The sequence below is a fragment of the Girardinichthys multiradiatus genome, chromosome 21 (assembly GCF_021462225.1).
Source record: "Girardinichthys multiradiatus isolate DD_20200921_A chromosome 21, DD_fGirMul_XY1, whole genome shotgun sequence".
In the NCBI taxonomy this organism is placed as follows: domain Eukaryota; kingdom Metazoa; phylum Chordata; class Actinopteri; order Cyprinodontiformes; family Goodeidae; genus Girardinichthys; species Girardinichthys multiradiatus.
In genome coordinates this window covers 1,015,951-1,028,421 of record NC_061813.1, presented here as the reverse complement: position 1 = coordinate 1,028,421, position 12,471 = coordinate 1,015,951, and the positions used below count along the sequence as shown (strand labels likewise).

The window sequence follows — 12,471 nt, the reverse complement described above, 5'->3', positions numbered from 1 at the left end:
TCAACGGTTTGTCTAAAAACCAAAGCAAAGATGTTGGTTCCAGTCTCTTCCACTTCAAAATGGTCCATGCTTTAAACAAAGTTTTATAAAACATTGACATTTCATATGAGCATAAGCTTACAAGTTAAGAAAAAGATAGAAACATCCAACCCAAAACCTGCTACTCTTCTCAAAATAATACTTGTTATTGGTTTCTAGAAAACATCCTCCTCCCTTCCCATTACATATTTCTGAATAAACTGTAATCTAAAAGCTGCAGTTCTGCTCTCTAGATGAACCAATCCCTGTCCACTTTCCTCTTTAGGCAAGAAAAGCATAGCCTGGGATACCCAGTGTTTATTATCCCAAAAAAAAAATAATCATACAAGATTGAATTTTTTGGAGTCAGCCAGAAAGGGGCTCCAAACACGCCAATTTATGCCACAACAGAGAAGCAACTAGATTGTTTATAATAAGCAATATCCCTCTATAAGACATCTGGGGTAACAACCATCTCCACTTTCCTAACCTTCCCTCCACTTTCTCCAACACTCCTTCCCAGTTCTTTTTTCCATGTCCTCATCTCCCAAGCATACTCCAAGATATTTCAAACCCACTCTTTTCCATTTTAAACCAACTGGCAGTTGAGGAAGCCCAAAAGGCCAGCCTCCTACTGCTAGAACCTCACTCTTAGTCCAGTTGACACGAGCAGCTGATATTTTACAAAATGAATCAACAATTACTCCTAAGACAGTCACTTCTACCTGATTTTTAACAATAATAATGACATCATCTGCACAGCTGATAAAGTAAAAGACATATTAAAACCTGGTAAAACCAATCCATCACTCTCAATGTTTTCATATAGTGGCCGAGACCAAACCTTTCCAAAACCTTCCAGAGGTTAAGGAGCTCAATTCTGTCAAAAGCATTTTCCTGGTCTAAAGAAATCAAACCAGCATTGCATCCCAATGAACTGGATACGTCTAAAGTATCCTTAATAAGGGATTGTCAAAATAAGGTGAGATCTTTCCATGTAATCCATTCAACATTCATTAACTGCTCACAGTTAAATCCATAAAAACTAAATATCCTTATGTGTAATCCATGCAGTAATTATTAAAATACACAGTTGAAGCAGTAGAGTGAAACAAGCATATTCTCATTTTCTAGAACTTAGAGACTGGAGAGGCCTGTGTACCATCACATATTAACCGTCTTATCTTTTGCAGAAGTATAACCAAGAAGTGTAACCAAAGGAATAATGTATGATGATTTTCCATTTTCTACAAGTATTAAATGAAATTAGTAATCTTTGATTATCAAGTTAAAACACATATGATTGAAATATGATTGAGAACTGATAATTAAAATAAAAAACATTAAGGTTTAGAAATTCTCAATCAGCTATTTATGAAAGAGATAATGTTGTGTGGTGTATGAATAAAAAGGATGAAGTTTAAGTAATGGTTTTAAACTGTAAAGGCTGTAACTAAAAGTTTGAGCAGCACCAATGTAAGAATTAAAGCCTCTGTTTAAGAGGAAGTGTAACGTTGAGTGAGACAGGGATAGAGCAGATGTTCAGGAATTGGGGAAGTGAGAGCTGTAGCTTACAGCACAAGGATGAGACTGAGGCAGGTCGCAGGTCAAAGAAGAGGCCAGCGGACAGCTCAGGACTGAGGTGATGATGGCATGACACGACTCGGGAAATTCCGGAAAAAGAAGATCACCTTATGTCACGGGTGACCAATGGGACAGCCATGGAAACAACCACTGGCCAATGAGCACAAAGAGTTTGGTGGAAATGCTCTATAAAATGGGCAAGAATAGAGGAACTAGTTGGTTGTTTCCTCACAGAAGACCAGCGAACAAGATTGGACAGAGAAAAGACGCTCAGATGAAAAAGGGCCAGAGACACAGCCCAGCTGATCGACTGAATTAAAAAAGAGGATCAACCCGTTTGCCTTAGAAGGACTGTGCCTCAAGATTATGAATCTGATTTCATCTAAAGCCTTTTTATCCAGACAACAGAAGTGAACTTGATCGATGAACAGCTGATTGCTCTACGTTTCAGGCTTCTGGAAGTCCTGAATAAACTTCATTTATGTCTCCGGGTTTCCTTCAACTCTTCAGCCTCTGGAAACTACTGTCTTCAGAGACATATAACAACAAAGATCCTGTTTAACCATTGAAGCCTGGAGCATCAGTTCCTGCCACTTAAAGGAAGAAAACTGAAGATTAAGTCGTATTCCCTTCAAGAAACCTCTCGTTGTTACCAGAAGAATTCTTCTCCATCAGGTACATGGATGAGCCTCCGTCTTCAAAGCCTCTTAAAACTCATCAGTTTCAGCATCAGAGAAAGACAGGTTGAGTTGATTGATTTATTTCTATTATTAAAATTATTTTGTGTTGCCGAATTTAAGCTGTTACTGACCCCTGCAAAAGCGATACTAATTAAAGAAATCTAAAATTCTAGTTAAATCGTGGACATTCAATTATTTGAGTCACCGTATTGTTGGATTTTCATTGGTGGTAAAAAGTCTTGTTGCCTGGTTCTAAGATATTTTAGGAGGTTTTTATAGGTTGCCTTAGCCAAGTTTGTTAAAACAGCGCCTTGGGGCTCGTGCTGAGCTACTAAAATTAACCTAGCCCATATACCAAGAGCCAGTTGTAAATTAGGGAATGAGCAGCCGTGAACAAAAGTGACTGTTGAAAGTGTGGATGACTGCGATAGGCTAGTCAGTCGTCCAGACCTCCAGTTGAAGAAGGGCAAGACTTTTGTATGAAGGCTGTCAGAGGCTAGGCGAGTCATTTCCCGACACCAGCTTAAACAGAACTTTCATTAAACCTGCTTAGTAAGACCTTTCAGGTTTAGGGAAGTCTGGACCCATTGGATGGAGAGCTGGATTGAGCAATCCCTTTAGACATGGGGAAGTAGGAGGGAGGGGTTAGCTCATCGGACAACAAAAGGATATATTATCAAACATTGACCTGCCAGGGACACAGTAATTTCGTGTTCAGCTGACGACCTGATCCATCTCCTTGTTCAGTCTGTTTGCCAGCACCTGTGTCAACAGTTTGTAATCTGTATACAACAGAGTGGCAGGTCTCCAGTTTTTAATGTCCTGAAGATCACCTATCTTTGGTAACAAAGTGAGAAATGCAGCTCTCCTGCAGCTTTGAGGTGGAAAACCTTCAGCAAAGCTTTCTTCAAAAACCTCCAAGAGGTCAACGGAGAGGTCAGACCAGAAAGCTCTGTAGAATTCACTTGGAAGTCCATCAATGCCAGGTGCATTTGCTCCTTCCATACTTTGCAGTGCAACATGAACTTTGACTAGGGTTAAAGGCTCTCCCAACTCCTTGGTTAACTCCACAGAAACCTTTGGAAGATACCCACAGAAGATATTGAAACTCTCTTCAGAGTTATACTCAGAGCTATACAGGTCAGCATAGAAATCTGCTGCTCTCCACCTAATGTCACCTTTTCCTGTCAAAAATATCTTGGCAGCCGATTTCAAAGCATGCATGAACTTGCTCTGTCCTTTCATTTTTTCCATGAGAAGAAAAACTTTGTAGGAGCGTCCATCCAAGCATCTTTCTGAAATCTGCATCGGACCAGTGCTCCCTGTTTTCTTGAGCCCAGCTAGTCAGCCAATGCTGCTTTTTAGACTTGAGGTTTTTAAACAACCTTGATTTCCTGTGGATTGTGCAGAAGCCTGCAGCTCCACTATTTCAGTCTGCAGATCTCTTATAGATTTTGTTAAATCAAACGAAACATCTGTGATGGACTGGCGACCTGTCCAGGGTGTTCTCCGCCTCTCGCCAGTAGACTGCTCGAGATAGGCACCAGCTTCCCCGCGACCCACTATGGAATAAGCGGTAGAAAATGACTGACTGACTGACAGATGAAACATTGACAGTGTACTGGTAAAAAAATTATTTAATTTCAATCTTACCAATCTTTCAAGCTTATCCCACCACTGACCTAAAGATGTAAAATCCTCTTTTCTAGTTTTATGCACTTTCCAAAAACACCAAAATGCCTTCTTAAAGTCGGTATAAAATAACAAAGTAGTATTGAAATGCCAATGAGAAGACTTATGTTTGATATTGGCAATAAAAGCACAAAAAGAAACCAAAGCTCGTGCTCCTTGACCAGATTGCAAGGGGGCAACTGACTCAGGAGAGACACCCAGACGTCCCTCTCCCCGGACACCTCCTCCAGCTCCTCTGTGGGGAGCCCAAGGCGTTCCCAGGCCAGCCGAGAGACATAGTGCCTCCAGCGTGTCCTGGGCCTCCTCCCGGTGGGATGTGACTGGAACACCTCCCGAGGAAGGCGTCCAGGAGGCATCCAGTACAGATGGCCGAGCCACCTCAAGTGGCTCCTCTCGATGTGGAGGAGCAGCAGACCTACTCCCAGATGGCCGAGCTCCTCACCCTATCTCTAATGGAGTGCTCAGCCACCCTACGGAGGAAGTTCATTTCAGCCGCTTGTATCCGGGATCTCGTTCTTTCGGTCATGACCCAAAGTTCATGGCAATAGGTGAGGGTAGGAATGTAGACCGACCGGTAAATCAAGAGCTTTGCTTTTTGGTTCAGCTCTCTCTTCACCACAACGGACCGGCACAAAACCAAAGCATGATTTGAAAAACTTACAGGATGGATGTTACATCCTTGGAAAGTTCAAAGAGTATGTCTAAAACTATACAGGTCCTTCTCAAAAAATTAGCATATTGTGATAAAGTTCATTATTTTCCATAATGTCATGATGAAAATTTAACATTCACATATTTTAGATTCATTGTACACTAACTGAAATATTTCAGGTCTTTTATTGTCTTAATACAGATGAGTTTGGCATACAGCTCATGAAAACCCAAAATTCCTATCTCACAAAATTAGCATATTTTACGCGACCAATAAAAGAAAAGTGTTTTTAATACAAAAAACGTCAACCTTCAAATAATCATGTACAGTTATGCACTCAATACTTGGTCGGGAATCCTTTTGCAGAAATGACTGCTTCAATGCGGCGTGGCATGGAGGCAATCAGCCTGTGGCACTGCTGAGGTCTTATGGAGGCCCAGGATGCTTCGATAGCAGCCTTTAGCTCATCCAGAGTGTTGGGTCTTGAGTCTCTCAACGTTCTCTTCACAATATCCCACAGATTCTCTATGGGGTTCAGGTCAGGAGAGTTGGCAGGCCAATTGAGCACAGTGATACCATGGTCAGTAAACCATTTACCAGTGGTTTTGGCACTGTGAGCAGGTGCCAGGTCGTGCTGAAAAATGAAATCTTCATCTCCATAAAGCTTTTCAGCAGATGGAAGCATGAAGTGCTCCAAAATCTCCTGATAGCTAGCTGCATTGACCCTGCCCTTGATAAAACACAGTGGACCAACACCAGCAGCTGACACGGCACCCCAGACCATCACTGACTGTGGGTACTTGACACTGGACTTCTGGCCTTTTGGCATTTCCTTCTCCCCAGTCTTCCTCCAGACTCTGGCACCTTGATTTCCGAATGACATGCAGAATTTGCTTTCATCCGAAAAAAGTACTTTGGACCACTGAGCAACAGTCCAGTGCTGCTTCTCTGTAGCCCAGGTCAGGCGCTTCTGCCGCTGTTTCTGGTTCAAAAGTGGCTTGACCTGGGGAATGCGGCACCTGTAGCCCATTTCCTGCACACGCCTGTGCACGGTGGCTCTGGATGTTTCTACTCCAGACTCAGTCCACTGCTTCCGCAGGTCCCCCAAGGTCTGGAATCGGCCCTTCTCCATAATCTTCCTCAGGGTCCGGTCACCTCTTCTCGTTGTGCAGCGTTTTCTGCCACACTTTTTCCTTCCCACAGACTTCCCACTGAGGTGCCTTGATACAGCACTCTGGGAACAGCCTATTCGTTCAGAAATGTCTTTCTGTGTCTTACCCTCTTGCTTGAGGGTGTCAGTAGTGGCCTTCTGGACAGCAGTCAGGTCGGCAGTCTTACCCATGATTGGGGTTTTGAGTGATGAACCAGGCTGGGAGTTTTAAAGGCCTCAGGAATCTTTTGCAGGTGTTTAGAGTTAACTCGTTGATTCAGATGATTAGGTTCATAGCTCGTTTAGAGACCCTTTTAATGATATGCTAATTTTGTGAGATAGGAATTTTGGGTTTCATGAGCTGTATGCCAAAATCATCCGTATTAAGACAATAAAAGACCTGAAATATTTCAGTTAGTGTGCAATGAATCTAAAATATATGAATGTTAAATTTTCATCATGACATTATGGAAAACAATGAACTTGATCACAATATGCTAATTTTTTGAGAAGGACCTGTATAATCTATCTAATCTAGCTGCAGAAAAAAATGACCTGTACTTCTGGGCCATGTACAGGTCCTTCTCAAAATATTAGCATATTGTGATAAAGTTCATTATTTTCCATAATGTCATGATGAAAATTTAACATTCATATATTTTAGATTCATTGCACACTAACTGAAATATTTCAGGTTTTTTATTGTCTTAATACGGATGATTGTGGCATACAGCTCATGAAAACCCAAAATTCCTATCTCACAAAATTAGCATATCATTAAAAGGGTCTCTAAACGAGCTATGAACCTAATCATCTGAATCAACGAGTTAACTCTAAACACCTGCAAAAGATTCCTGAGGCCTTTAAAACTCCCAGCCTGGTTCATCACTCAAAACCCCAATCATGGGTAAGACTGCCGACCTGACTGCTGTCCAGAAGGCCACTATTGACACCCTCAAGCAAGAGGGTAAGACACAGAAAGAAATTTCTGAACAAATAGGCTGTTCCCAGAGTGCTGTATCAAGGCACCTCAGTGGGAAGTCTGTGGGAAGGAAAAAGTGTGGCAGAAAACGCTGCACAACGAGAAGAGGTGACCGGACCCTGAGGAAGATTGTGGAGAAGGGCTGATTCCAGACCTTGGGGGACCTGCGGAAGCAGTGGACTGAGTCTGGAGTAGAAACATCCAGAGCCACCGTGCACAGGCGTGTGCAGGAAATGGGCTACAGGTGCCGCATTCCCCAGGTCAAGCCACTTTTGAACCAGAAACAGCGGCAGAAGCGCCTGACCTGGGCTACAGAGAAGCAGCACTAGACTGTTGCTCAGTGGTCCAAAGTACTTTTTTCAGATGAAAGCAAATTCTGCATGTCATTCGGAAATCAAGGTGCCAGAGTCTGGAGGAAAACTGGGGAGTTCCTGCCAAAATGCCAGAAGTCCAGTGTCAAGTACCCACAGTCAGTGATGGTCTGGGGTGCCGTGTCAGCTGCTGGTGTTGGTCCACTGTGTTTTATCAAGGGCAGGGTCAATGCAGCTAGCTATCAGGAGATTTTGGAGCACTTCATGCTTCCATCTGCTGAAAAGCTTTATGGAGTTGAAGATTTCATTTTTCAGCACGACCTGGCACCTGCTCACAGTGCCAAAACCACTGGTAAATGGTTTACTGACCATGGTATCACTGTGCTCAATTGGCCTGCCAACTCTCCTGACCTGAACCCCATCGAGAATCTGTGGGATATTGTGAAGAGAACGTTGAGAGACTCAAGACCCAACACTCTGGATGAGCTAAAGGCCGCTATCGAAGCATCCTGGGCCTCCATAAGACCTCAGCAGTGCCACAGGCTGATTGCCTCCATGCCACGCCGCATTGAAGCAGTCATTTCTGCCAAAGGATTCCCGACCAAGTATTGAGTGCATAACTGTACATGATTATTTGAAGGTTGACGTTTTTTGTATTAAAAACACTTTTCTTTTATTGGTCGGATGAAATATGCTAATTTTGTGAGGTAGGAATTTTGGGTTTTCATGAGCTGTATGCCAAAATCATCCATATTAAGACAATAAAAGACCTGAAATATTTCAGTTAGTGTGCAATGAATCTAAAATATATGAATGCTAAATTTTCATCAAGACATTATGGAAAATAATGAACTTTATCACAATATGCTAATATTTTGAGAAGGACCTGTATACTGTTTTTTCTGATTATGGATTTCTGTCCAAACATCAACTAAAGAAAAAACTTCTATCAGATGCTTTATCCAGGTTGTTGAAGCTGAGAGAGTTCAGAATGATTCCTATCCAATTTATAATTTTCTGTGCAATTAAAATCTCCATCCAAAAAAGAACTCGTCTGTATCACATTTACATAAAATATCTTCAAGTTTATGTAAAAAAAGAAGCCTCTAGAGTCTTGTATATTTAATATATACATTAACAAACACAATATTAAAACACTCATACTTTGCTTTCACTACCATTAATCTACCTTTTATCACCTCAAATTCATGTCTCTGGTAAAACGTTTTTCGAAAAAAGCATCGCCATTCCCCGACTGGCTTGGTTTAAATGACTGAAAATGACTTCTCCCCCCCATTCTCTCCTCCAGTCTATCTCATTTAAACAATCATTGTGTCTCTTGGACCATCAACACATTTATACGTTTTAAATTCATCAATTCAAACACACTGATTTTCCTTCTCACATCTTTGGCTCCATTCAGATTTAACGTGGAAACTGAAGTAGCTCATTACCATAGATGGGAGGATTAACACCAAAAGAAAATGTAGAAACTTAAGTTCTTGCTTACATTTTCTGACCCATTTTTTTTAACCAGTAAACTTCATTGTCAGTATAATCCCCTTTTCTTTTATATTTCAGCTGTTCTCACATACACGAAAAACTGTTTCTTGTCAGGAAAAAAATGCTCTACTTTAACATTTTTCATGTTCTTTGTAATTTTCAGAAAATGTTTAACATTTTGTACACCATAACCTTTCCTCTGCTGACTGTGAATAAGAGATTTACAGGAGGAACTGGCTAAGCTATCTTCAGTCCAACGTTCATCTTCAGCTTCCTCCTCTTCATCCACGTTGCTGCTGTTTTTTCCTATTTGCAGAAATTTCAAAACCATCCTCCTGCAGTATTTGACTGCTTTGCATACCTTCCATCTCCTCTGTGTCTGTTTTTTCTTGATGAGACGTTAGTAACCTTTGACTCTGCTCTTCCACACCAACATCCGCCTGACTTCCCGGTGAATCTATCACTGTTTGACTTTGAATCGGTGTGATCTGTTCTTCATCCTCTTCCTCTAGTACACCTTCTTCATGCATTTGTTTTTCTTGGTGGGCAGGCTTTTCAAATGTTGCCCTTCCATTTCTTTTGTCTCTGTACTCCCTGAATCTTTGGCTTCAGCTTATTTATAATACCTTAGTTAACCCAGTAACTGATCTTATTGATCTAATGTTAAAAACTGCTATATAAATTTTCTTGTTTATTTATTAATATAGCGAGTTCTAGTCCGTCTTTAGTGAATTATTTTGAAAATCTGGATGTTGTGCTCGTTCTGTTTCATGGTGGTGCACTTTGATTCATGCAGATTGACTCCAGCAGTGCTCTGGAATCTGGCAAAAATAGACTCTGGTGGAATGACACTTTGCTAACACTGAACGCGATGCAGGTGCAGTTTTGCTGCAGAAAGCCACTTACACTGCACTGCGGCCAGTCCGGCCTAGCTACGACTCCGGCTGTGGAAACAGCACTCCCGAATGTAGAAGTTTCGTGTGTTCTGGGAGTTCACGTGAGAACTAGCCCAAACATTTAGCAAGTCTATCATAAACACAGCCCGTATTTGGCCGTATTTTGACCCCGTGTCACCGGTTATGAAGTAATGTTAATGTTTCAGAGCATGTAGGCAAAGCAAGAGGAAAATCCCTATCTGCTCCTTTCTGTTGCTATCCCTCTAAATGAGTAAAAACAGCTATGGATTTTGTTTTTTTAATGGCAGAACTCGCTATCCGTGTGCATAACTATGCTTTTTGATCCTCAAATAGCGCCTTCGTTTCCTAATATTTCTGTTTTTTGTAGTTTTGTTTACACTAGTCAAGTTAGTATATGTTGGTAGGTTGATTTTATTAGAAAATTTACCGGAACTCTCTCCTGTCTGGCTTCCTGTTTGGCTGGTAAAATTCATGAGCCTAATGCAGAAACCGCTGTGGCATCTGGCCAAACTTCCTTCTTCCTTCCTCCCTGCATCGTGGCTGATGTGAGTGTACACATTGATTTTCATGAGTTGGGATCCTTGGGGCCCCCGCACCGCAGCTGCACCACGTTCTGTGTGAGCCCGGCCTGACTCCAGTCATGGTCCAGCATCCAACATTGCCCGGCTCACACTGAACGCGGTGCAGTTCCCGTGCAGCTGCACTCCGGGTGCCGCATGGAACCCAAATCATTAAAATCAATGTGTACACTCATGCCGGGCTCACACTGGATGTGGTGCAGATGCGGTGTGGTCGTGCTGCAGACCATCCGCACGCCGCAGCACTTGTGCTCTGCCATCTGATGACAGGTGACTTTCTTCTCCTGACTCTGCTGCGTCTCTCTTTAATAGTGACTAAAATATATCTAAAGAAATATCAGATTCTTCACTGCTGTCTGTGTTGCTGCCATTGTAGCAGCAGTCAGTTCACTTGTCTCTGAGATGACATGAAGAGACAGAAGGATGTGAGAAAGCCTCCATCCACAGAAGATCTGTGGTCAGTTCTCCAAGATGTTTGGAACAACCTACCAGCTGAGTTCCTTCAAAAACTGTGTGCAAGTCTACCTAGAAGAATTGATGCTGTTTTGAAGGCAAAGGGTGGTCACACCAAATATTGATATGATTTAGATTTCTCTTTTGTTCATTCACTGCATTTTATTGATTGATGAAAATAAATGATTTAACCCTTCGATTTTTGAAAGCATTCTTTGTTTACAGTATTTTTCACACCTGACTAAAACTTTTGCACAGTACTGTATCTCAACAACTGTTCATTTCAGTGGCATGAAGTTACTTTTAAAAATATATTATCTATGTTTCCTTTCCATAAATGTAATTGGATTTATCATGAAAATTCAATGTCACAGGAACTTTAAGCCCTGGAACAAAAAAAAAACTGCCACACCAGCAGACAGCAGCACCTTCCATTCTAAGCTCTAGTCTGTCTTACAAACTTTATTACTATGTGTCTGTTCTAAAGAAAATGACATTCAATCCCTTTTGAGAAATTATTTCAGCAGTACCTGCAAGCTACTGGTGCCCCCCTTCGCATTAATATTCAAAGAGCCCACTCTCACCTCGTGCATAAAAATATGGTGAAGGAAACAGCCGTGTTGAGCAAACAGTAAGAGGAAAAACTCCAAGTGAACTAAATTTATGATTTTACTTCTGAGGTTTCAGTCTCAAGTTCAAGTTTTTCCTCTCGTTTGGTTTTTCACTAATCGGTTTTATGTTTTTTCAAGCGGAAACACTTCTTTTCATCTACTGGGTCAGTACTGACTAACTCTTGAAAAGTCACTACACTTTTGATAAATTTATCTATATCAGAAAAATTATTAATAATATTCACAGATTTTCCAAAGGTTTAATCAACAAAAAGACACATTTCTTCCTGTGTGTGGAGATCTGTTTAAGAAAGTAAACCTGCAACAGAAGTGCAGAAGTAGAAGCTACATCCAAATCTGCATCAGACATTTCTTTTCTGCCATCTGAATTAACATTTATATTATTAACATTAATGGAGAGCTCAGTCTTTTGTTTCCCAATAGAAAGGCTTTGCTGTACTCCAGGATCACGACATGTTTACAGATAGAGCTCCTGTGAAGGGGACGCTGTCCCCTCCACCGCCTGGGAAGCATCCTCAGATACCAAAGACTCAGTGGGTGTAGCTGTCAAGTGGACCCGCTCCTCAGCTGAATTATGCAAGCAACTCTACTGTCCCCAGATTTGAAAACATTTCAGTTTACCTGTACTCGCATAAACCATATAGTATGAATAGCCTGAGGCAGAAGCTTCAAAACTTGAACAGGTAATGTGAATGGCCAACAACACGGCTGTTTACAGCTTTAAAAGTAAGCAGGAAAAACAGATACTCCACCTTAGGTCTTTGTATCCGTCACTTTATTTATTTTTGTCTTTTAATTATTTTTTATTTAACACTAATTGTTTATCCATAGTCACATACAGGGTATATGTTCTAGGAATGAATCAGTGACATTTGACACAGTATCTAGTAATGCAAATGTGTGTTTGTATGAAGAATGAACAGGAATGAGGAGAACAGCTTGTCATCTTGCAGGGACACTTACTCATCTGGGCACGTGTGGGAGGCTGACCCAGTCCAGCAGCCTTACATAAGAGCACACAACATGTCTTCTAATTCAGCTGCCTTTCCTCTGCTCCCTCTCTTTTTGCACCAAACTCATTTAGGGAAGCATTCTGTCAGCCTAGCAACAGCAAGCACAACCCCCTCCTGCCACCCCCTGAACACAACACACATTAACTAACTCACCACAGACACATCCAAAATAGATAACTAAAGAAAGTGGCTTTGGGCAGGAGTGTGATTATTGCCTCTTAAGACACTTGCCAAAGTTATACTGACATTCTTTTTTTAAGAAATAAAAATATTGTTAAGTACAACAAGACATTTGATGCATGGACA

At 41.4% G+C, this 12,471-nt stretch overlaps 1 protein-coding gene across 1 annotated transcript in view; it reads left to right on the top strand.

Annotated features, from left to right (window-relative positions):
• The window catches only part of LOC124858004 (histone acetyltransferase KAT6A-like), an 88,587-nt gene that overhangs the window by 64,230 nt on the left and 11,886 nt on the right, over window positions 1-12,471 (top strand). The gene's annotated exons all lie outside the window — the stretch shown is intronic.